General features: G+C 34.9%; 1 protein-coding gene and 1 long non-coding RNA gene across 4 annotated transcripts in view; one reads left to right on the top strand and one right to left on the bottom strand.

Moving 5' to 3' along the window:
• SYT1 (synaptotagmin 1) overlaps positions 1 to 25,750 on the bottom strand; it is a 235,727-nt gene that overhangs the window by 120,252 nt on the left and 89,725 nt on the right. The window lies entirely within an intron of this gene.
• The window catches only part of LOC148130184 (uncharacterized), a 61,890-nt gene that overhangs the window by 16,112 nt on the left and 20,028 nt on the right, over positions 1 to 25,750 (top strand). The gene's annotated exons all lie outside the window — the stretch shown is intronic.

Raw genomic sequence — 25,750 nt, 5'->3', positions numbered from 1 at the left:
CAGATATACTAGGATATATTTTCTCTGGGAGAGACATTTATCTTTTATTCACTGTCTTTTTATTCTTTATTAATCCTTTCAATTAATTACACTTTTAGAATATGTTTCTTTTTCTCTTTTTAATAAACTATTGACAGTTACTTTGCTACTAATTCTTTTTTGACTCTGTATTTCTGTGTCTCTGTGTGTATAGCTTCAGTTGGTTAGAAAGGGAAATGATTTTTCATATGTAATCAATGATAATCATTACCATTATTACTTTTAAATTATTCCAAAGCATTGCTGCAGCTTGATTACATAAATGTGACATCAGTATGAGAACAACTTATCTTATGCTTAGCAAAAATTATGTTAGTTTGTTATCAGTTTGAATAAATTGCCCTGTGGTGTTTATTTGACTTTATGTGGTGCTTTGCTGGATACATTAATATTCAGTAAATGCATTTAATACTTACATTTAACTGCTAAGTTGGGAGTTCTGGCCAAGATTACAGTTAGGAAAAAACTGCTTAAATTAATTTCAATAATGGGAATGTATGAGAATCCTGAGATCTCTTTCTAGCCTTGTTCCAAAGGACATGCAAAGAAGGTAAAAATTTGGAAATCTAAAAAGATAATAAAAACTTGAAAAAGCAACAGAATGCCAAGAGAAAAATAGCAATAGCAACAGCACTTAGACTTACTTATATACCACTTCATAGAGCTTCAAATCCTTTCTAAGAGGTTTACAAAGTTAACATATTGTTCCCAACAATCTGGGTCCTCATTTACTGACCTAGGAAGGATGGAAAGCTGAGTCAACTTTGAACTAGTCAGGATCGAACTTCTGGCAGTCAGCAGAATTAGTCTTGTTGTGGTTAGCTGGCAGCAGGTGTGGATGGCTGAAGACAGCAAGGACTCAGATGAGGGGCCAGGACCATTAGGGAGTGGATTTCTGCCTTCAGAGATTGTGGGGGCTGGTAGCAGCTATGAGGAGGTTCCTGAGAAGCCTGTGCCAAGTGTGCGTGCACGCAGATTGCTTGCAGGAAAGAGCAGCTACAACAGCACAGGCTACTCGGGAGTAAGGCTTCCAGGTGATGGCCCCTCCTTCAAGAAGATAAAAGCCAGCTGTGAAACGAATGTTCTTTGCAGAAGGCAAAGACGTTTTGAAACTCCAGCCTCGTGGACATTCCAATATCCTGAGTTTATATTTGAAGATTCTTGTATTGCAAATTATTTCTTGCCTGTTATCTTTTGGCAGTCTCGCACAGTTTGGCAAGGCTTGTGCTTATCACAGCTAATTATTTTGCAGAAGCATTAAAAGGTTTCTGTTCCTTTTGGATTGTGTTTGATTTGTTGGAAAAGGGCGTGGGTCAGAACACCACTGCATCACCATGGCTCTTTAATAAAAATGAAAAGAAAATCCATGTACTGTATTTATTATCCATATCTTTAAAAATGTCTAAGCTCTTAAATATATAAAAATGATATTATTAGATATCTAGATTAGATATTTATAGAAAAAAGAAATTAAATATTTTGTTTTCATCTTGCTATTCCCAAGTTGCTTTTCATAATGTCATGGATGATTACATTTTGTGATCATTGCTTTGGTTTACTACAGATATTATCTTAATAATGGAAAAATAAAATTTGCTGAAAATTCAGAAAACTAATTACTATATGTGTAATAAATGAGCAATTTTAATGTATAAAATTATACATATATAGTGCATAAAGAAGAAGTACTGGAGACATACTAAAATGTTGAAACAAGAAGCAAGAAGAAACATTCTTCAAGAAAAGGCAATTCTTTTATAATTTTTATTGCTTGATCCAAAATTGTTAAAATAGATACATAATAAATCAGCCATAACAAATTTCCATGCAGAATTTAGTAATGCCAATCTATTGACTGAAAATTAGCAGAACACATTTCTCCTCTTCTCTCCATCGTCTGCACAGCTGTACATCTGTTTCAAGGCTTGGGGGAGTCTCCAGAGCAAATCTGGGATAATGCCCAAGTGTAGAGAGAAGAAAGGACTGAGGCAACAATCTTATTTGGTGACCAGAAATCGGCTCGTCTAACGTACAACTCATTTAAATGGGTTTAAAAAATAAGAATCCACAAAGAGAGAAAATAAGGGGGAGCAATGATATAATTGCCAGTAACTATAAAACAAAACAAAAAATCTATGCCTTAATCATCTTAAGATGCCCCACTGCAAACTCCAATTATTCTAATTCCATTCTTCCTATCCTATCCCATCCTATCCTATCCTACCCTACCCTACCCTATTCCAGTGACTTGGAAAAAGCTTAGTGATGATGACCTTCTGAAACTGGAAACAAATGCTGTTTGCAGAGCAGAGGTGTGACATGTGACCTATGAACATCCAGTAGTGTGCATGCTGCTGCATTCTGGACCAGTTGTACCTAGTTGTCTTAAGATATTCTAAAGAACAGCCCCATGTAAAGCACATTGCCATCATGCAGATTGGAAGTGACCAAGACATGAATGACCATGTATCCCAGTCCTTGAAAGTGTGCAATTGGTGCACATATGGATCAAGCAGGAGCCATAAGGTGTGGACCAGGTCTGGGAGAGTGTGATCCCATCAAGAGTTAAAGATAAAAATTAACAAAATCTCGGAGAGCCAAAAACCCAGAGCCATTTGTTTTGTCAATATACAGATACCTGGACAGCAGCACAACATCACCAGGGTAAAGATGTACAGCTGATCATCATCAGAGTACTGATGATATGATACCCTATGCCATTGGGTGACCTCAAAGATATTATTATATCTTTTAAGTCAATAGAAAATAAAATATTAATAGAAAGTTTAAAGAGAATTCCTTGATGTCTGCAAACATACCTTTGTTGTATCTGTGAACTGGTATGTGACTAAGCATATTAGATAGACTTCACAGATTTTCTCTCTGCACCCCCCTCCCCGCAAACTCCTTGCCAGACTGATTCAGAGTATGAAATAATATATTTTCTACAAACACTACTTTGGGGCCATTTGTGTTCCATCTTCATTCAGCTCTCTAATTACTGAGATAGTAAGTAGTTCAAACTGAGCAGTCCATCTGGTTATTTAAAAGCCAAAGTGGTATATGAAGGCAAAGTTATTCTAGCTATGTTTTATTTATGCCTTAATGAAGGCTACCTGCATAATTTTCAACTTTTGTAGTAGCTATGGCCTTCAATATTATATTTCTGCTTTTCCTAGAGGAAACATACCAGTTCATTTAAATTCAGTAAGTAAAATCACTTCCTTTTATGCTCTGCATATTTTCTACAATATTTGTTTAAAAATCACTAGATGCAACCAATAGCTGGGATTACTAAACTATGTACATGTTGCATAAATAGCTGCCCTGGGATCAACTCAATAGTTACTGCTTTGCTTTTGGAAGTAGAATGTCTATGGAAACTACAGGAGATTAAATCCCAATATACTGCCATTATTAACTCTTAAATAAAATGGAGACATTTGAATGGATAGAAAATGAATGCACAAATGATACATTAGTCAGACTAACCACTGGATGGCATTGCAGATCCATAAAAAAATACTGGAAAGGCCAGAAGTCTGCCTCTAAAACTGGGAGAAAAGGGGAAGGTTTTTTTTGTTTAGTAGTTATTTCTTATTTGAGTGAAATGGGTAACAATCAAGCGTTGCAATCTTGATATTTCAAACTTCTGAGCACCTTGGATTTAATTATGATTAGCATATTATTGAAAAGCCCTGCAGAACATTACAGATAATCAAGCCATCACAAAGAACACACTCTTATGATTCATTTAGAATGTCCAAGTAAACTGCATCCACTATAATGTCACTTAAATGCTTTTGCATAAAGATGTTGGAAAGGCACTTGAATAACAGTTAACCCTTTCAAATTCTGCTTCATTTCCATAGAAATTGTGCTATTCGAAAATAATAATTCTAAACCAGTAATAAGAACCAGGAGGAATCCTAGGCTTACGTGTTCCATTTGTCAGTCCAACCTACCCTTGGTGCATCACATTAGGGCCAGTGGTGGTATTCAATTTTTTTTTTACTATCGGTTCTGTGGGCATGGCTTGGTGGGCATGGTGTAGTTAGGTGGATGTGGTGTGGCTTGGTGGGCATGGTAAGGTAAGGATACTGTAAAATCCCCATTTCTACCCCACTAACCTGCTTTCCAGCTCTGTTCTCCTGCGCAGGGCAACAAAACCAAACCCCGTTGATCAGCTGGGACTCCGATCAGCTGGGACTCGGGAGGCAGCAGATAGATGGGGGTGGGGCCAACCAGAGGTGGTATTTACTGGTTCTCTGAACTATTCAAAATTTCCGCTACCGGTTCTCCAGAACCTGTCAGAACTGGCTGAATACCACCTCTGATTAGGGATATATATCAGACTGAATAAAAAAAGCTGGGTGAGTTCCAGTGTTCATTTGTCACTCACTAGTTGACATAATGGCACAAAAACTGTGTACCACATAACTTTTCCTGTTGTAAAGTGTGCTCTTACAGCTTCCAGAACTTACATATTGTTGATAGCAAAACATTACAAGTATGACTGTAGATTGTTTATCTTGTATAACTGATTTTATTTTGTACCTTCTGGAAACATATTAGCAGATGGATTTCAAAATCTCTACTGTATAGAATCTTACAGATCAACTGGGTTGCCATATTTTCTACCAATTGAGATTTCTGAGTGAAATCTATTACATAATTCAGTTTTACAACTACCGGCAGTTTTAAATTCTGAGTACTTATCATGCAAATCAGTTTTACAACTACCAGTAGTCCACTTTCTACAAAAGTTAAACATGAAATCTTTTTGCATATTGGGACACAGTTTTAATCAAAACAATCCCCAAAATACCTCCAAATCAAATCCAAAGGCCATAGAGAAAAGAAAAATGAAATTTTGGGATTGATATCCATTTCCAAGTTTGAATATTAATAAAAAGAAGAGAGGGGAGATTTTAATAATGTTATACATGCAAGTAAACCTATGACTATATCTGAGCTGAAGAGGGAGAAAATGTCAAAAATGAGAATAAAAATTCTATCTGGCTACAGGAAATGCTAGGAAGCTGTTATTTCATCCAGAGATTACAAAGTGTACCTGAAAGGGTGTCAAAATCTTTCAATTACAGCAACATTCACATTTTCTTATTTTGAATTTGTAAACAATTGCACATAATTAGTAAATACACATTCAAATTCTCAGAAAAATACCATCTTCAACTTTGTACCACATGTTAATTTCTGCTAACTTAGGAATTGTAACATAACATTTCCTGGTGATCTGTCCCTAAAGTTTTAACATGCCTACATTAAACACATTGGTGACAAGAATGGATCCTTGAGAGATCCCAGAAATCAGATTTTCTTTTGTAGAGTGATAGTCCTTATGCAAAACACCTTCTGGAATTTTCCAGATACAGCAATGCTTCCAACTCTCAAAACTGTCAGAGAGTCCACAATACCATATTCAAAGATCTCCAGAACCAGCAGAATCACACTTCATCAATCTCTTTCCAGATGAAAACTATTTATCTGTCCGGCTGAGGAAGTATCAATTCTTTATAGCCTTCCCTGGCTCTAGTTTTGAAATGTCTCAAATGTATATTATAAATTTCATGTAAGATTTCCTGAAACTAGGAGACCAAAGTCTTCTCAATTACCTTGACCAGTTACAAAAATTTAGAAAATAGCCTGCAACTATTTTTGAGGGAACAAGAAAGGGTTTCTTAAAGAAGTAGCCTCATAAAGATCCCTTTATGCAGGAAGTCAGCTTCCCCTTGCTCAGGGAGGAATTAATAATATTTATCAACTAATCTCAGTGCCTCCCGGCAGGGGAATTTAAACTATGTCAGGAGAATCAAGAGGACAGATGGTAGAACAACTGCTCCCAGGAATCCTCAGCAGTTATAAAAGGAAACTATTCTAGTTTTATCAAATATGATTCTGAATCAAACATCAAATTCAGCTTAAATATAAGGAATGTATTGGCAAATAACTCTTAAAAGCACTATATGTGGAATATTCCAATTTCAAATTAAGAGGTTGAGAACACATGCTAATTTTCTCATTCTAAATAGGTCAGCTTCAGATGCATCATGCCCACAGAAAAACATTACTATTTCTCTGTATCTACGGCCATTACTCATACTCTTAAATAAGCTCCATACTGCACTCATGAGTGTCAAGGTTAGTTTTTGATACCTTTGTTCTAGCCCTCTTCTATCTAGACAGCTCTTTTCTATGTCATGGGGCAGATTTAAAGTTTCTCAGAATGGGGGCTTGTAGTCGATTATAAATCTTTAAATAATTGTTTGGTACAACTAAATCAAATAATGTAAATTAAAGATTCAACTTTGCTAATATTTAGCAAAATATTGAGAGTACTAATATACTTTTGATTTGTCCATGAAGTCATCCTAGAATCTTATCCTAAACTGAGAATCCTTTACATCTTACAGGAAGTAGATGCCTACTGATCACAGAAGAGTTTCATATATATGTTTAGTAATTAATGCTTCCCCCTTATCTTCAGTCTGATGTAAATGTTGTATCAGTTAATTGCTCATATAGTTAAAAGACAGGATAAATATAGACAGTTAGAAATAAAAGTGAGGTAGGGAGGTTTACCCCTTAACCATTTATTGATAGGATGAAGTACAAAAAATGGTGAACACATGATAGGGACCTCAGAAATGTAAAAGAACACTTACATGTTTGAAAGGATCCTCTGTCCCAGAATTACAAAAAGGAAAAGTGATGGAGATGAAGTACAAAAATGAAGAAAAAAATGCTGATCAATAAACCAATAGTTAAAAAAGTAAAGGGGAACAACCTGAATTGGAGGTTAGTGTGGGGAACAGATATATAAAGCATTTCATCATCCATCACCTTAAAAAAGGTTAATGTTCACACTGCAATTTATTTTATGGGTATAACAAGCAAAAAATGGGTGGAAACAAAAATGCCATGCCAATTTGCAATCAATTTGCTCCATAGACATAAATCTTATTAAAAGAAGGGGTGCTTATAATGCTGATTGTCTTTAGAAAAGAGCAATGCAGAATTGTATCAGAGGAAGACATTAAAAGTTGTTTGATATAAGATAGAATTTCTGAATCTTTCCACTTTGCATATTCCACTAAACACAGCTGTTTATTTAAAAATAGAAGCAATAAATAATAACTTCCCCTGCACCTGGCTCAATTTGTCATGCTCATTTTATATTTCTTTACCACTCAAAGAGTTAATTAATGAGTTACTCTTGCCAGGGTTGCCCCAATGGCCCCTTCTTACATCTGTCTATCAGCCAGGCATTACCATTACTTTAGTCAGTAGGCAGCATTGTATGCCAAAAGACGATTATCAATACTAACCTTAGAGGAAAACAAAGACAGGTTATTTATCTTTTCATGAAGTTAAACTGTTTAAGCAATATTCAGACAAACAAGGCTTAACCATTCACTTTGCATCATTTAATTCTTCTTCATATTGTGTTATTTGGTAATAGAAAAATAGGCCAAAACTTGGCTTAAATATAAATGTCTGTCATTTTGAGAACATGATAAATATTCTCTGGAGCTCAAAAGCATGTAACCCAATTTGGGTACACATATGGTAACAAGTACTTGAAGAGTAAGCTTGAACTCATGCAAGATGGTCATTTGAAGCTGTGGGACAGTCAGCTGGAAAGCTATTCTAAGAAGCATAGCTGTATTGATTTGTATGGATTCAAAGATCCTTTTGAAAACAGTGTTATTGTGAGAATATCTCGTATTTCAAACAAGCCCTAGCAAAATGCAAAAATGTTCTAACTGCAATTTGTTTTTCATGTGGAATATGGATGGGTTTACAAAACATGACTAGATAACCATCTCCATGACATTAGTAGATGTGACAAAATTTCTCCCTCAAAATGTATGTGACATGCCCGAAACATAACACAGTACACATTGTTAGTGCTGTCAGTTTTCATTATTATGTTGCGCATACGATTAAAGACATGCCTGGAATCAACCCTCTCACCAGCATTTGATATATTATGCCTCTGAAGCACATTTATGCTTGATGGGAATTAGCAACTTTTTTTTCTTGTTTTTATACCTTTTAACAACAGGGGGAGGAGGTTATTTATGTATATTCATTTTGCAGAACGAAATAATAAAATCTTTAAAAAAACCAGGAACATCTATTTGTAGGACAATGAAATTTATATTTAGACTAATTACAAGCCATAAAAGGACCGAACCTATCTCCTTGTCAATTATATAATTATCAAACTGTTTCAATGAATTTGGGAGCCCAATGCAACCCCCAAACTGGCTCATACCAACCATGCATATAGCCTTAGAATAAGACTGCAGGCAGATTCATGCAAATTGAGAAATTAAAATTGTATTTGAAATGGAATACTCAAAAATCATGAAATAAAAATCAAGCTTTTTTTAGGTTAGAAGAAAAACATTGGATTCAAAATCTAACTACTGTCTGCTATTATTTTTTAAAAAGTCAAATTCTTCTAGAAAGAGAAATGTATTTCCCTTGCCAGCGTGAAAGTGCTTTTATTTTGTTTTCCTTGCTATCTGTCCTCTTCGCTTTTACAAAACTGCAGTAGCAATTGCTGCATTTCAGCTACACAAAGAAAAGAAAACACCAAAAAATATCACAATGACAGTCCTGCTAAGTATCTTGGCGCCTATTTATTCCTGTCATTTTTTAATCTGAAGGAGTTCAGGGTTTATTGTTGCTGCTTTCTATTTTTTATTTTCATGACCTTCTTGAGGTTATTTAGTGAACATTAGAGCAAAAGACACATTTAAGCCGATCTTAAACTAGCACTTAGTGACTGCATGCACCGGCTTTCTGTGCTTCATTCCTGGGTATGCTTCATGATGAGCAAATAAAAGACGGATGATCTGAATAGGGTCCTTCCTCATCTGTGCTCAGTTGAACTGAAATGCTTTGAAGCCACATTTTGCTCTGCTGGCAGTGACAGCAGAGCAAAATAGCAACTTCTGTTGTCCAGATTAAAACAGCAAATATTGAATCTTATTTGACATTTCAGTATGCAGGTTTGAGATAGTATCTTGCTTATGTAACCTTTCAAGTGCAAATATACAAGAGAATTGGATTCAGTATATAACAGCCAAAACAGACACTGAAATAAATGAGATTTCATATTTGGCTCTTCTCTTCTATGATCAATGCCTGATATGAGAGATAATTTATTTATTTGCATTGTCTTTCCTTCTTTAATTAACTTGTTAATCACTGGCTTTCAAGGACTCTCACTTGTTTGTAGTAAACAAGTCTTTTTTACAAAAGTGGTTATAGCTACTCTTTTGGTCTCTTGTCATTTTTAAGGTTGCTACTTTTAGACTAGAATCTAAGATTCCTTCTTTAAGAATATTTATACAAACACAGATGTAATGGTAAATTCTAATACATATTTCAATGAACAGGGCATGGGCAGCAACTGTAAGATAAAATTCTGAGTGTGTATTTCTTGAAGAAATTACTAGGCTTACTTTAGACTGGGTGTCCAAACACTTCTTGAGAGCATATAGAAACTATATCACATGGCTGCCCTCTGCAGCTTCCGTATATAGGTAGTCCTATATATGGCATTGAAAAAAGTGAGTTATGACCGTATTTCACACTTATGACAGTTGAAGCATTCCTATGGTCACATGATCAAAATTCAGATGCTTAGCAGCTGACTCATATTTATGATGGTTGCATTGTCCTGGGTCATGTGATAACCTCTTGCAATCTTTTGACAAGCAATGTCAGTGGGGAAGCCAGATTAATTTAACAACCATGTTACTAACTTAGTAACTGCAATGATTCACTTAACAACTATGGCAAGAAAGAGAGAGAGAGAGAGAGAGAGAGAGAGAGAGAATAATATGCAGAACTCCACAGGATATAGTAAAACTATATTAGTAAATAGTTGATGGCATATATAGACTGATCTGATTAGGAATTATGATGTAAGAATGGTGTGTAGAATAGTGAATGAGGTAACAGTTGCCATTGTAGTTGTAACTATGATCTTTGTTGATGCTCCTGAGTCAACATGAAGTCAAGCCTGGTTACTCCTGGAAAAATTGTCACTGGATAGTGGCCTTTTCTGGTCAGTTTTTGATTCCTTGTGAGTTAAGGAGTAAAAGAGAGTAAATACACTTATCATTTCTGTACTGTAAAATCTGGACAAAAATGGATAGATTTTTGCTGATATCTAGCTGAATTCTTAATTTCAGAAATCAGAGACTAAATCAAAATTGTGCAGGACAGCAATAGTTGATAAAGAAATACATGCTTAAACTGGAATAAAGAATATGTCTGCTTATGTAAAACTATGTGGGCAGTAAAACAGCACAAATCATTTATTGAATAAAGGTCATAAGGATAATAAAGTACTAAGAAATAGACAAAAGCTTCAGTCAACTATTTTCAAATCCATAATTGTCATTACCTCAAATTTTAGGACTAATATCATATGAGAAAAGTAGTCTGCAAGGTTTTAAAGCTATGTATGATTGCCGTAACTTCCTATCTAAAATGAAATCTTTTTTTAAAGCCAATTTTGTACCACTCACATTATTATAAAGCTTGACTTGATGGGTCACCATTTACTGATCTGTAGCAAAATATGTAGGGTTCACACTGTAATTGACTCTTCTTATCTTGAAGAGTGTGATTAGAATGGGCTCAGGAAACCTGGAAAGACATACTATAGCTCATTTAATTTCACTGCTTATATGAATACACAAAGCAACAGAAGAGGAAAAAACGGAATTGCAATTGACCTGGTGCATTCAAAACTGTTTCAAAGAAGTTCTGGGCATCAATATCTCCAGTCTTCATGTTGTGTTTTTAAGTCTAGTTACTAAAAGTCCACTATTGTTCTTGGCTTACTCTCAAGTTTAAGAAATGAAGAGAGTTATAAATAATATAACATGTAGGGAGTACACCATTAACAACTGAGTAAGTTAATTAAATAAAAGAAAGTTGTGCATCTGTACAGTGATAAGCATATACTACAGTGAAGAATGTTTATTGAGTACATTTTATGTAATCTTTAGCCAAAATTTAGAAGGCTGCTGTATCAGTTTGGTCTTAATGCAAGACTGACTTATCCCTTACATAGCATACTTTTTGGTAAGGAGGAGGTGAGAAAGGAAGTGATGGTAGAAAAAGGTCATGTCTGACTCTCTTCTGCTAAGAGACAGGAAGCAGCGGGTGAAGCTAGGTAGAATCATATCTGATACCTGTATAATTAGCACAGCCACCCTCCCCCAAGGCTGTGTGCTTTCTCCGCTTCTCTTCTCCCTATATACCAATGGCTGCATCTCAAATGATTCATCTGTTAAAATACTGAAGTCTGCAGATGATACAACAGTGATTGGTCTCATTCGAGACAATGACGAATCTGCATACAGATGGGAGGTTATACAACTTGCCTTGTGGTGCAACCGGAACAATCTGGAACTGAACACACTCAAAACCTGAGAAATGGTGGTAGACTTTAAGAGAAACCATCCCATACTACCACCTCTTACAATACTAGACAACACAGTATCAACAGTAGAGACCTTCAAATTTCTAGGTTCTATCATATCACAAGATCTAAAATTGTCACCTAACATCAAAAACGTCATCAAAAAAGCAGAACAAAGAATGTTCTTTCTGCGCCAACTCAGAAAGCTCAAACTGCCCAAGGAACTGCTGATACAGTTCTACTTAGGAATTATTGAGTCTATCATCTGCACTTCTATAACTGTCTGGTTTGGTTCTGCAACCCAACAGGACAGATACAGACTTCAGAGGATAATTAGGACTGCAGAAAAAACAATTACTACCAACCTGCCTTCCATCGAGGACCTGTATAGTGCATGATTCAAAAAGAGGGCTGTGAAAATATTTACAGACCCCTCACATCCTGGACATAAACTGTTTCAACTCCTATGTTCAAAACAATGCTTTAGAGCACTGCACACCAGAATAACTAGACACAAGGACATTTTTTTTCCAGAATGCTATCTCTCTGCTAAACAAATAATTCCCTTAATACTCTCCAATTTTTTACAAAGTCTGCATTACTATTACTATTAATGTTCTCATCACTCCTTATCACCCATCACCTTCCACTTGTGACTGTATGAATGTAACTTGTCGCTTGTATCCTTACGATTTACATTGACTGTTTCCTAGCATGATTTGATTGCTTATTGTACTCTATGACTATTATTAAGTATTGTATCTGATGATTCTTGATGAATGTATCTTTTCTTTTATGTACACTGAGAGCATATGCACCAAGACAAGTGGCCAATAAAGAATTCTATTCTATTCTATTCTATTAGTGGATTTAGTCTCCTCCTCATCTAGGGCAACTTACTCATCAGAGAATGTGGGTTCTGCCAAAGAACAGTTAGCAACTTCTACTCTGCATTTGCTCTCCTTTATAGTTTATTAATTTACTGATGAAAATTCAAGTAAAATTTCAGAGAAAGCATTAATTTCACAATAAAAGATATAAAAAATGGATGTGTTAACTTTTGCAACACCTTGATTGCTTTCTTGACTTTGCAGATTTGCAGTCTTCAAATGGGATACTATTTCAATTCTTTGATGAAATATTTTACATATTAAAGGATTTTGTTAACAAATTAATTTGGTGTCTGTGTTTTGACAAAGGCAAATGTAGAATATAGACATCTTGTTTTCATTTTTTTTCTATTGTCTTTTCTCATGGCTCTCTATATCTTTTAAAAGATAAACATTTTTAAATGTGTACAATCTAATTTCCAGGTAATAATTTATAAGTGATATTGCTGCAGAATTTAATAGCTTTTGTTACCCATGATTTAAAAGATGATTATTTGAAGATTATAAAATATGCAGTGGCATTCTATCAGATCTCATTTAGATGGTAAAAGAAAAACTCTTTCAAAGTATGATAAAAACTAAGTTTTCCCCCATTTTCATAATACCACTTTTCGCTCTTTAAGTGTTTGAGCAAATCACTTGTACAGAAGTCTTTTACTAGCTGCCAGGCTGGAGAAGATTGATTTTACACAATCTCCCAATCATCTAAATTAAGATCTAGTGTAAATTATGGGTTCTAACGCTAGGAACTAGTCTTTCTTCACCTTTTTATGCTAAAGGAATTCTTGAAATGCTGAGATCATAGGGATCATATAGTATGAAATATGAAAGCTTCACATTAAAAATTACTTCTAACCTAATCCATATTTTGAGTATTAACAAGAAGAGCAAAATGGCAGGCTGGCAGTTTAGTCATAACTGAAATATTCCCATCACTAGCACTGCAAGGCATGTGAAATAAATAAATAATAATAATAATAATAATAATAATAATAATAATAATAATAATAATAATAAAAAACAATGTTTCACAGAAAACCCCAGGTGAGAAAGGTTGATACAGATCGTAAGATTATCATCTGTCATTTTCCTTTCTGCTTTGTATCTCCTATTAGAATTTCCTTTTAAATGGAAATCATGAAGCCTACATTTTTGGCTATTTTAGAAAAAAATATTTTTATTCTGGCAAGTCTGTTCATCTTGTGATTTTTTCTTCCTTTTTCATAGTACGGTATTGTTCAGAGTATAAGACGCCCCTAGCTTTCGGAGAGGAAAACAAAAAAATCTGCCTCTGCCTCCCAGCAATTTGCCTCCTTTGTAGCAAACAGCAAAGAGCATGGTCAGCTTCAGCACAGCCTGATTAGCACAAGCAGCTGACTGTTGGTAAGATTGGCTTCCCACGACCAGCTGTTTCAAGCTGCAGGGTTCGCCATCATCTATTGCCACCTCCACATGCCCCATTTTTGGCCTCCACATCCCATTTTCGGCCTCCCTGCGCCTCATTTTCAGTCCACTCTGGGCGGCGGGGATCGGAACGGGCAGAAAATGGGGCACACGGAGGCCAAAAATGGGATGCAGAGGCTGAAAATGGGGTGCACGGAGGTGGCAATAGGCGATGGCAATCCTTGCACCCTGAAACAACTGGTCGTCAGGAGACTAATCCAACTGACAATCAGCTGCTTCTGCTAATCAGGCTGGGCTGAAGCTGACCAGGCTCTTTGCTGTTTGCTACAAGGAGGCAAATTGCTGGGAGGCAGAGGCCGGTGGGTGGGCTTCAGCAACATTCGCTGTTTAAGATACACGTACATTTTCATCCACTTTTTGGGGGGAGAGGGGGAAAGTGAGTCTTTTACTCCAAAAATACGGTACTCATTTTAGGCTCACTTGATGGTTTAATCTATATATCAATTGTTAGTGTTTTATTAATGGCAGCAAAGTCAAAAACTGGTCCATATGCTGGAAGAATTAAAATCAATTTTATAGTATATTTTGACTATTGAAGTAGGTTTAAAAATGTATGAACTAAATGTATCAAAGAAAACTGTCACTGATCTGTAATAAACGTCTGCATCTAGTATCCCACAAAAGATTTTAGAATACACAAGAATTTCAGGATATCAGTTCCCAGAATTCTAGTTTTTGAAGTAAAATAGTACTTTAATTTCTGTAGAAATTAATTGAAACATACACTCCAATTTCTGTAACCTTTAATATTTCCCATGTGAAAATATGAATACACCTGTTTATCCTTACTACCATTCCAACGCCACTGCTTTAGCTCTTCATTCTAGATTTTTTCACAGAAAATAAAATAAAATCCACCAATAGGTGTAGCTTTTGTGAATTTACAATAAGCCATGATTTTATTGACACATTGTTGCTTTTAAAAGCTTCAGCTATTGTCATGGGACATTAGGTTTAATAATTCCACTGGCAGATTATGTGTTTTTACAAAAGGGGATGGAAGCCCATCATTAATAAGATCCATTGTCTGGACACTTTAATAACCATTACTTCATTTCTAATTTAATTGGGATAAAGAATCTCAGACCTCATTCTACCATAATAGCAAAACCACATTCAGGCAGCAGTTTCACATGTAAAATGTGAATGATGAATATGAATACTGGCAGATTTCCAAGAATCCATGTATCAATGGTAAAATAGGACCAAGTTACTGGATCAACAATTCCCCATCAATAAGTCAAGAAGTGGAAACATAAGGGGATTGGGTAGATGATGGGGTAGTGGATAAATAGGGAAATGTTTAATTTGGCTTTAGTAAATAAAATCTGTATACATCTATATGTGCAAGAATCAGAATACTGTATTATATAGAAAAGGAATTATATATTTTCTTGTGTTTGTGTTTGGTATTATTATTATTTTTAAAATCCCAAACATCTAGCATGCCATATAAAAAAAGGCAAAACACACACACACACACACACACACACACAAATTAATCTCTGAACTAGGGCTAGGACTAAGTCTCAAAATCTCAACAATTATAAGATAGGAACAAGAATATAGAAATCTGTGTTTTTATGAATAATTTTCATATATATTTTCATCTATGAGCCCGAATACAGTAGCCCTAATCCAAAGGTATCAATGCCATTCCAACATTTAATGGAGTTAGACTAATCATAATGATATGGAATAATTCTTTAGTTACATAACAAACAGTGCAAAAGATCATGCTTTTTAAGCACCCTCATAGGATATAATTAAAAATGTAAAGTATTTTAAGAAGAAATATGATATAACTATATTCATTATTTACTCTATTGGCATAGATCAGAACAAGAAATGGTAGATGTTGGTACTTCTATCTAATTATCATTTAAATATATGCATCCTTATTAGTTGTTGATTGGCTGACTACTAGATGGTTTTAAGTATTTTTTTTAAATTCACATTAGCATCGTATTTGTCTTGCGCAAAAGAGTTATCAGGAGGCACTGAAGTTAGTTTCAGTAAATGGCACTCCATAGAGTGGAAAAATTGAAATCTTGATTTAGAGCACATAACAATCTTGAACCACAGCAAACAATCGTACAATCAGAAGAATTATAAAACTACACTATTAATAATCTATAGCATTGTAACATATTTTGTAGTATCCAGCAAACATGTGGAAAATTCTTAAAAACATCACTGGCTACAGCAAACCTCCTTCCCAGGCAGAAGGAAATCAACACTAGCAGATGACCTGAATGTGTTTTACTGCAGGTTTCAAAGGAAACTACAGCCACCTATCTCCACAACCCCCATTTCAAATACACCACCAACAGCCAAATCTCCTACAATTGACCATATCTCAAACACACCAACAACAACCCAACCTCCCACAACTGACCCCGACCCATTGGGTTCACAAACTCTGGTGATCACAAAAAAAGAAGTGCAAGATCTATTTCTCAGACAAAAGCCAGGAAAAACACCAGGGCCAGACAAGATAACTCCTTCTTGCTTAAAAGTCTGTGCTGACCAATTGGCCCACATCTTCACCTGAATCTTCAATAAATCACTAGTGATGTACTATGCTCCTTCTTGTTTCAAACGCTCTACTATCATCCCAGTGCCAAAGAAGCCTTCCATCAAGGAACTGAATGACTACAGTTCAGTTGCTCTAACATCTGTAGTTATGAAAACCTTTGAAAGGCTAGTGCTGTCCCACCTGAAAACCATCATGGATCTGCTGTTAGACCCCATGCAATTTGCATACCAAACAAATAGATCAACAGATGATGCTGTTAATATGGCTCTGCACTACATCCTACAAAACCTTGAATATCCAAATACCTACACAAGGGTCCTCTTTGTAGTTCAGCATTCAATACCATCATTTCAGAAATTATCCTAACTAAACTAAATCACCTAGCAGTACCTGAACACACTTCTAAGTGGATCATAAGGTTCCTAACAGACAGGAAGCAGCAGGTGAAACTAGGCAGAATCACATCTGATACCTGTACAATTAGCACAGCCCCCCCCCCAAGGCTGTGTGCTTTCTCCACTTCTCTTCTCCCTATATACCAATGACTGCATCTCAAATGATTCATCTGTTAAAATACTGACATTTGCAGATGATACAACAGTGATTGATCTCATATGAGACAATGATGAATCTGCATACAGACTAGAGGTTGTATAACTTGCTTCATGGAGTGACCAAAACAATCTAGAACTGAACACACTCCAAATGGTGGTAGATTTTAGGAAAAACCCTCTCATACTACCACCTCTTTCAATACTAGACAACACAGTATCAACAGTAGAGATTTCAAATTTCTAGGTTCTATCACATCTCAAGATCTAAAATGGACACCTAACATCAGGGGTGGGATTCAACCGGAGTTACTACCGGTTCAGTGACTACGTTTTTCTGAAGAAATCCTCCTTGTTCTCCGCACTTGGAGAAGGTGTCTCTTTCGCTGGGGGGGCGGGGAAACGACACCTGCCTCTTCTGCCATTGCCCATGGACTGAGACAAGCCGCGGTTGCTCCAGAATGCCAGAAATTGCATCAGCTGTTTGACTGTGTTTACAACTGCAGATTAGTGGCATTTGGAGCAATCAGCAGAGTGAGAAGATTTCGGAGCACTGTGATCATCCACAGGGGTGGCTGGGGTGTTTTCCTATTTATATTTTTTATTTTGGTGTTACCGTGTTGATGGTGTTACCATGGAGATGGCTGGATTAGGTGTGAGTAGGTGCAGAGTGGAAGCGTTGGAAGAACAGGTGGATGTGGTTAGCTGGGTGGGGTTGACAGGCAACTATAATAAGCGCTGAGAAGCAGTTACTCTCAGTGCTAGCTTTGCTTGGAATTGTTCCAGTGTTGACTTTTGGGACTATTGTGAAATTGACTGATAAAATAAACCTTGGTTACTGCAATCTACAATCGTGAGTACCGTGGTTATTCAGTGCAAATCATCAGGTACCCAGCGTGGCTGACAATATATTTAGGTACTCTTAAAACCATAAGCATAAGGTAGCCAAACACAAATTATGATTGATACTAGTAAAAGCAACCCATTGGCAAACATGTGTCATACTAGTAAAGCTTATTAAACTTCCTTCAAAAGTTATTAAAAATCTTGTATAATTTAAATCTTAATTCAAATCTTTCCCTTTATCTTTTTCAGTGAGGATTTAGGAACTGACCAAATGTTTTGGGCCAGAGAGATAGAAGAGAAATGTATATATTTAAATATATATTTTAAAAAATATAACAAGGCGATGATTCTTTTTAAGTCCAGTAGAAAGAGGTTTACCGTGTTTTAAATGAAAAAAAAATCCTACAATCAAATCCTTGGTTTTTATGGTCAAGGTTTGATCAGCAATGAGGTGGAGAGAGACAAAAGGATTCTTTATGTTGACAACAAGAAGCAACTCTCAACACGTAATAACTGCTTCATAACTGGTTTGAAATGGACACTGATTTTTCTGTATATACTGAACCCAATTGACATTGAAGTATGTGAGAATATTCTCAATCATGAACATTCAATCAAAGCATCATTTGCTACACTATAACTGCATTGACTAGCTGTGTTCTATTGGATATTTCCACCCACTTAGTTCACACTTCATTTACAATGTCTTTTTCACTGCTGCCAGGATACAGGAAGCTGAACAGCTGGGTTTAGCAAGTCCAATTTGACAGGTATTAATTTTCGAGATTTGGACAACTCAAACCTAAGAGCCAGTTCCCAGCCCCCATTCTGCATGTGGAAAACAGGATTTCTGTGCAAGAAATCCTGTACACACCTAGCTGGGTTTATTTAACCCCAGTTTAGGAAGCATAAGGTATCTGTCTTTGTGTAACAATTGGGATGTCATGTACAAAAAAAAACCTGTTCTTAATAATTTCAGAATGCAGGAATCAAATAATAGACTTAAGTTAAATGTTTGGGGGAAAGGAGAAGAACCAAAACAAAACGCAGTTTAAAAGTCAAATCAGTTATCTAGGAACATAGATATTAGCTTATTAGAATCAGAGGGTTGGAAAATGTGGTCAATTTAGTCTATCCCTCTGCTCAGCAGAAGATCCATTAGATATGTTGAAACAAACTAAATAGGTGCTAAATAGGTATAGATTTGTACTTATTAATTCCTACAGATGAGAGATTGCCTAATCTTCTAATCCCATTGTATCCACACAAAACTATCAAACAGAATTATTTTGCAGTTGATTAAAACTGTAGCAGAATATCAAATTATATTATATCTATACTTTCCTAGACACTCAAAGTGGTAAAAGAGAAAGTAAATATTATACCTATACTGACAGCCATGAGTCCTTGATGTGATAAAAACACAGTAAACAAAATAAATTAGAAAATTGTATTGTATTTGTCTCTGGACACATAAAAGTTTTTTCAATCTTTTTTGTAATTAATTTTAATGAAATATAAAAAATGAAATGAAATCTAATATAAAAATATATTGAAATATAAAAATAAATTATTACGTATTTAAATAAATTATTTTATTCTATTCTATTTAAATAAACAATTATTATAAACCAACTTTTTTGTACATTTCAAGTTTCTGTTTATGAATTGTTCTTAAATACCAGAACTAAAACAGAAAGTGCTTATTATTTATTTGATAAAATTTATAGTCATCACAATGCAATGATTCTAATAATAAGAAAAAAAGGAACCCTGTCAAGTCGAATAAAATAAACAAATAAACAGAGATTTTGATTCAGACAACCTAAAACTTGTTAAAGAATACTCTAAAACCTCTAGCTGTTGTTTATTGAAATGTGAAATAATATGCTTTCATGACTACTATTGTAGTCTTTAACAGGATACAAACTGTTTCTTTCCAGTTCAAAACCTTTTCCATGAGTAATAGTTAATTATCAGAAATTTTAATTATTCAGAATATACAAAATTGACCAGCTAGCCACATGCATTCTGAATACATTAATTACACACCTAATAAAAGAACCTGAATTACATATAGTAGTCAGTTCAAGTAGAATTATGTGTATTCTTATATCAGTTGAAAAAGCTTTTGACCATTCTTATTCCTTCAGAATTTAGTTTAATTATAGATGAGCGTTTTTTCAAAATGTAGCTAAAACAAAATCTAACAAGGGTCCTTGTTTTGCATGTAGCTGGGCAAGTTAATATCATTATTGTTTATTTCAGAGCCATTTGAGGTTGTGGTCCAAGGACTAAGATTTTAATCAGCCGTCAAAGGTGATACCTATCACTGCTTTTATTTTCATGCTTTACCAAAAATTATTATTCTTCACCATCAGTCAAAGAGAAAACACTCAACATTTATGTTCAGCTAAGGCTGGTTGGAGTTTTCGGATTCCACATATAGGGAAAAGTAAAGATAAAAGGAGACCAATATTCCTCTAATACAGGGGTTCCCAACCTGGGGTGCTTGCACCCCCTGGGGGTGCGAGACGATATTCCAGGGGGTGCGAGAAAAGTCCAGGTAAATAATAGGATATTGGCTATATGTTGGCATTTTTATTTTCTTTTGCAATGGATTAACTTAACTGAGCAAAATATAAATTTCAGGGGGTGTGAGGTTCGAGTGAAATTTCTTTAGGGGTGCAGGGCGAAAAAAAGGTTGGGAACCACTGCTCTAATATATTGGCTGGTCCCTGTGTTACCCTCTGTTATTTACCGGATTTTATATTTTCTTTTGCAGGGTGACAGATGAAATGATAGACAATGAGTTGGTTCCAAAGTAAAATGGAATAGGACTTTCTACAAAAGTGGCGGGGGGGAGGGATTTTTTTTTTAAATCAACAACACTTATTTCTTTTACCCATAGAGGTGTTTACTTCAGTGTGTGAGCCTTTTCAGATCTAAATCACTTCCACAACAGGAAAACACCCTTCTATTTAACAAGTCAGGACACAATCCAAAAGTGACAATACAATGAGGACAATAACTTTGGCAGCAGAAAATATCTTGTCTCTCTCAAGAGTTTTTAGATCTCTGTATTTTTGCTTTGTGGTACATTTCATTCTGACTGTAGTTGTAGTGCTGCAACTGTAAGCATTTATTTAATCTTTTTTATTATTTTGATTGTTTATATGTATATTTTTGTCCATTGGCCTGAGCTGTTTCAATATTATTCAAACATTTAAAAATCATTCAGTTAAAATAAAGATGTAGCGAATTAATTGAATAGCTTTAAAAAAAGTTTCAGCATAATGCAAATTCTAACTAGTACAGAAATACACGAGAAATACTCTGGTTCCAATAGAGATAGATACAGAAAAATGTTTGATGCTCACTAATCCTCTATATGCCATTGACTGGGGTTAGTATTATTCATTATTCTAATTATTTTATGGAATGTAACATACATAAAGGCTAAGTACTATATGACCTTCTAGATCAAAAATTAAGTCTTATATTCAATTGACGACAGAGGAGTTTGCTGCAGACAATGTATTAGCAATGCATTCATATGTACTTAGCAATTAGGTCAATGATACAATGAAAAAGATTATTGTATTTCTATACTAAAACCATTTAAAATTGTAGGCAATTACATTTGTTCCCTAAAGGTCAATATAGAGAATGGTCAGTGTCTAAATTCTGCACTGAAGAATTATTTCTATGTTGTAGAAGACTTTTATATATCTTTAAAGAGGATGTTTGTCCTCCATTCATTGTATTGCCTCTTCAATAAACTAAATAAGAAAGACTGTAATTCTCATTCCTCTTTTCAACATTTAACTGCTTGAATTCCTTGTTACTGTTTTAAGATAAAAATGGTTGTCCTTTTATGGTTCCTCAATACTACCAACTTTGTCATATTTTTTTTAAAATTCAGCTATATTTGCAGTTTACTTTCTTGGGCCATTGTTCATTTCTGCACTTCTGCCATATTATGATTACACCTAACTTTGTTTTGGGTGTAGTGCCAGAAATAAATATACAGCAGAAATAAAGCATAACGTTACCATTTATTATTGTACCATGAAAGTAGAGAGACTAGTAATGATATGTTGGCTTTCCATTACAGTCCAAAAAGGAGAAAACAAAATTATTATTGATTTTGTGTGTATGCCACTAATGTAGGACATAAAACAATACAAGATTAACATTCTGCATAAAAACCTAACATAGTCCTGCCATCACCAGATCAAGGTGAAGACAGAGACTGAAAAGGTTTTATTTTATTTATTTGATTTGTCAATCGCTTACAAGATACAGGTATAAGAATAAACATAGTTTTGATTACGTGAGATAGATACTTATAAGAAAAATAAAAAGAAACAACACATTGGTGCACTTATGCACACCCCCTACAGACCTCTTAGGAACGGGGTGAGGTCAATAGTAGACAGTCTAAGGTTAAAGTTTTTGGGGTTTGGGGAAAAAAACTACAGTCAGGTAGAGTATTCCAAACATTGACCACTCTGTGGCTGAAGTCGTATTTTCTGCAGTCAAGTTTGGAGCGGTTAACCTTGAGTTTGTATCTATTGTGTGCTCTTGTATTGTTATGATTGAAGCAGAAATATTCATTTGCAGGTAGGACATTGCAATGTATGATTTTATATACTATATTTAGATTGGACCGGAGGCAGCGTAGTTCTAGGTTTTCTAGGTCTAGAGTTTCAAGTCTGGTGGCATAAGATATTCTGCTATGAGTAGAGGAGCGGAGAACTCTTCTTGTGAAATATTTCTGGACTTTTTCAATTGTGTTAATATCAGATACATGATATGGGTTCCAGACTGATCAGCTGTATTCAAGTATAGGTCTAGCAAATGTTTTGTATGCTCTAATTAGTAGTGTGATATTACCAGAGAAGAAGCTAAGTAGGATTAGATTAACAACTCTTAATGCCTTTTTGGCTATGTATGTTAGTCTTGAATATATTTTTGTTATCTGCCAGCAATTCTGGTATAAGAACTATGCCACTGTTGTGAATTTAGAGTCCCTGCTATTTCCCTAATTAACTCCAATGGCAGGTATAATCAAGTCCCCTGATTATATACCCCCCAATAACAGCTAAATTTAACTATCACTGTAATTCTGTACATTAACTGGGGCGCAAACTCTGTGGAAGTTTGTGAAAATAGAACCACAGGCAATGGTCCTACACTACATTAACCTAATCCTACGTAGCTTTTTCTCTGGTAATATCACACTACTAACCAGAGCATACAAAACATTTGCTAGACCAATACTCGAATACAGTTCATCAGTCTGGAACCCACATTATGTATCTGATATTAGCACAATTGAGAAAGTCCAGAAATATTTCACAAGAAGAGTTCTCCACTCCTCTACTCGTTGTAGAATACCTTATGCCACCAGACTTGAAATTCTAGAACTAGAAAACCTTGAATTACGCCGTCTTCGGTCTGATTTAAGCATGGTATATAAAATCATACATTGCAATGTCCTACCTGTCAATGAATACTTCAGCTTCAACCATAACAACACAAGAGCACACAATAGATACAAACTCAAAGTTAACCGCACCAAACTTGATTGCAGGAAATATGACTTCAGCAATAGAGTGGTCAATGTCTGGAATACTCTACCCGACTCTGTAGTTTCTTCCCCAAACCCCAAAAACTTTAACCTTAGACTGTCTACTATTGACCTCACCCCTTTCCTAAGAGGTCTGTAGGGGGCGTGCATAAGCGCACCAATGTGCCTACTGTCCTTGTCCTATTGTTTCTCTTATTCTTCTTTTATTTTTCTTATATGTACCCATTTCATGTATTCACAACTATGTATACACTTATACTTATTATCTTGTAAACAATTGGCAAATCAAATAAATAAATAAATAAATAAATAAAGCAAATGTCAGTCCTTCTCAGTAATCTTACGCAGACATTCAGTTCAGTTTATTGTTACATACTTAGTTAAGCCCAAACCTCAAATTTTCCTGTTTGTCCAGGCAGGGCAAAAAGGAGAATAGGAATCTGACTGGACTTTGCATGCCTAGGAAAAGTCTTTCTCAGTAGACAGAATTTTTCCCTGCACAGAACTCAATTACAACAACTGTGGTTTAGGAAGGATTTCAGGGTTCTTCTTCTCTACTATAGCTTTTTTTTAAAAAAAATTATGGGCAGATATTAAAATTATACACCTGGCATAGGGATGAATCCATGAGAAAAATACCAAAATATCTTAAAAGAAAAGCCATATAGTAGAAATTGCATCCCTAGTTGTATACAACTTCTAGTTATGAGTGCTAACCATAGGCAATTATACATTGTGTTTCTGGATTATTTATAATTTTATTTCTGTTTTACTAACAATTTTGAGCCAAGAACTGATTACAGTTTTCTCTTTTCCAACCTAATGCCAAACTGAAAAACATTTTGTTCCATCTACCTCCTCTTAGCGACACAATGTTCCTAGGCTTGTTGTACTAATACAAAATCAAATTGGCTGTCTTTGTTCGCTGATTACATCAAGGTTGTTTTCTCCACTTCACTGAATGTAGCGGTCAGCAAAATTATATTTCTATAAAAGTATTATAATGAGTAATAATTTAAAATGATGTTTTAACAAGGTTTCTGTCTCATTTGTAGATAAATTCTTCTGAAATAAAACATGGGACTGCTTCCAAGAACAATGTTTAAATTTTAAAATATACTTGATACATCCTGTTTCATATTTCATAATCTCCAGTCCCATTTGATTTAATTTGAGGGAGTTATGTCAATAGAAAGTGTTAGTCTTATGACTGTGTTGGACTTGGATAGATTAATAGAAGATCTGGGGATTGTATAGTTATCTGCAACTAATTGTGATTCCTATTTAAAACTTTATGGGAATTCATTATGATTGACTATGTACTATTTTCCCAGGTGACAGATGTTTAATTGGTCAGTCAAGTTTTATTTTAACACTCATTTTGCTAAATTGCTTGAGGACTTACAAGTTAGCTTTGAATGCATATTCAACAATATCACCTAATTTTGGATCTCAATCTAACATAAGTAAACATAACTTCTTCTTTTTTAAAATAAACTTTATTAGTCTTTTGTATATTTTAAACATAAAACAAAAAATAAATATCATGACGTTAACAGTTTTGTGACATCCATCTCATCCATGTTCTATCTTTCGTGCATATTTACAAATATATACAATTTTGTGTGAATATATACATTTAATCTATAAGTTGCTTATCTTCAATTCCTTCATTTTCTATCTGTCTTAATTCGATCCAATTATACCATTTTCCCCAAATTCTATAGTATTCAGACTCCTCTTTCTCTTGTACCATTAAAGTCAATTTGTCCATTTCAGCACACGCCATTATTTTTTGAATAATCAGTTCATCCGATGGTATACAGTTGTGCTTCCAGCATTGAGCATAAGCTATTCTAGCAGCCGTTAAGATGTGTAATACAATATATTTTATATTTTTTCCACATTTCTTTTTGAATATCCCTAACCAAAATAGCTCTGGTTCCAATTCTACTTGTTCCTTAACAATTTCTTGCAGCCATTCTTTAATTTTAAGCCAATATTTCTGACCTTCTGAACAGGACCACTACATGTGGTAGAAGGTACCCTCTTTCTTTCTACATTTCCAACATGCCGGATTCATGTTGGGATATATCTTCGCCAATCTTGTGGGGGGTAAATACCATCTAGAAAACATCTTATAAATATTCTCTTTGTATGATGCTAATTTTGTTAGTTTTTAATTTAGGTTCCAAATGTTTTCCTACTCTGTCAAATTTATATTATGTCCTATGTTTTGAGCCCAAGCTATCATACATCCCTTAACAACTTTTTCTTCTAATTCTACCTCTAACAAACATTTATAATTTTTTGTGATATTTTTTTTCATCTGGGCCTGTTAAAATTTTA

Source organism: Notechis scutatus, chromosome 6 (genome assembly GCF_049901735.1).
Source record: "Notechis scutatus isolate UNSWTSFEM ecotype Mainland chromosome 6, rNotScu1.2, whole genome shotgun sequence".
In the NCBI taxonomy this organism is placed as follows: Eukaryota; Metazoa; Chordata; class Lepidosauria; order Squamata; family Elapidae; genus Notechis; species Notechis scutatus.
The sequence above is the reverse complement of the archived record's forward strand: the minus strand, read 5'-3'. Positions and strand labels throughout refer to the sequence as shown.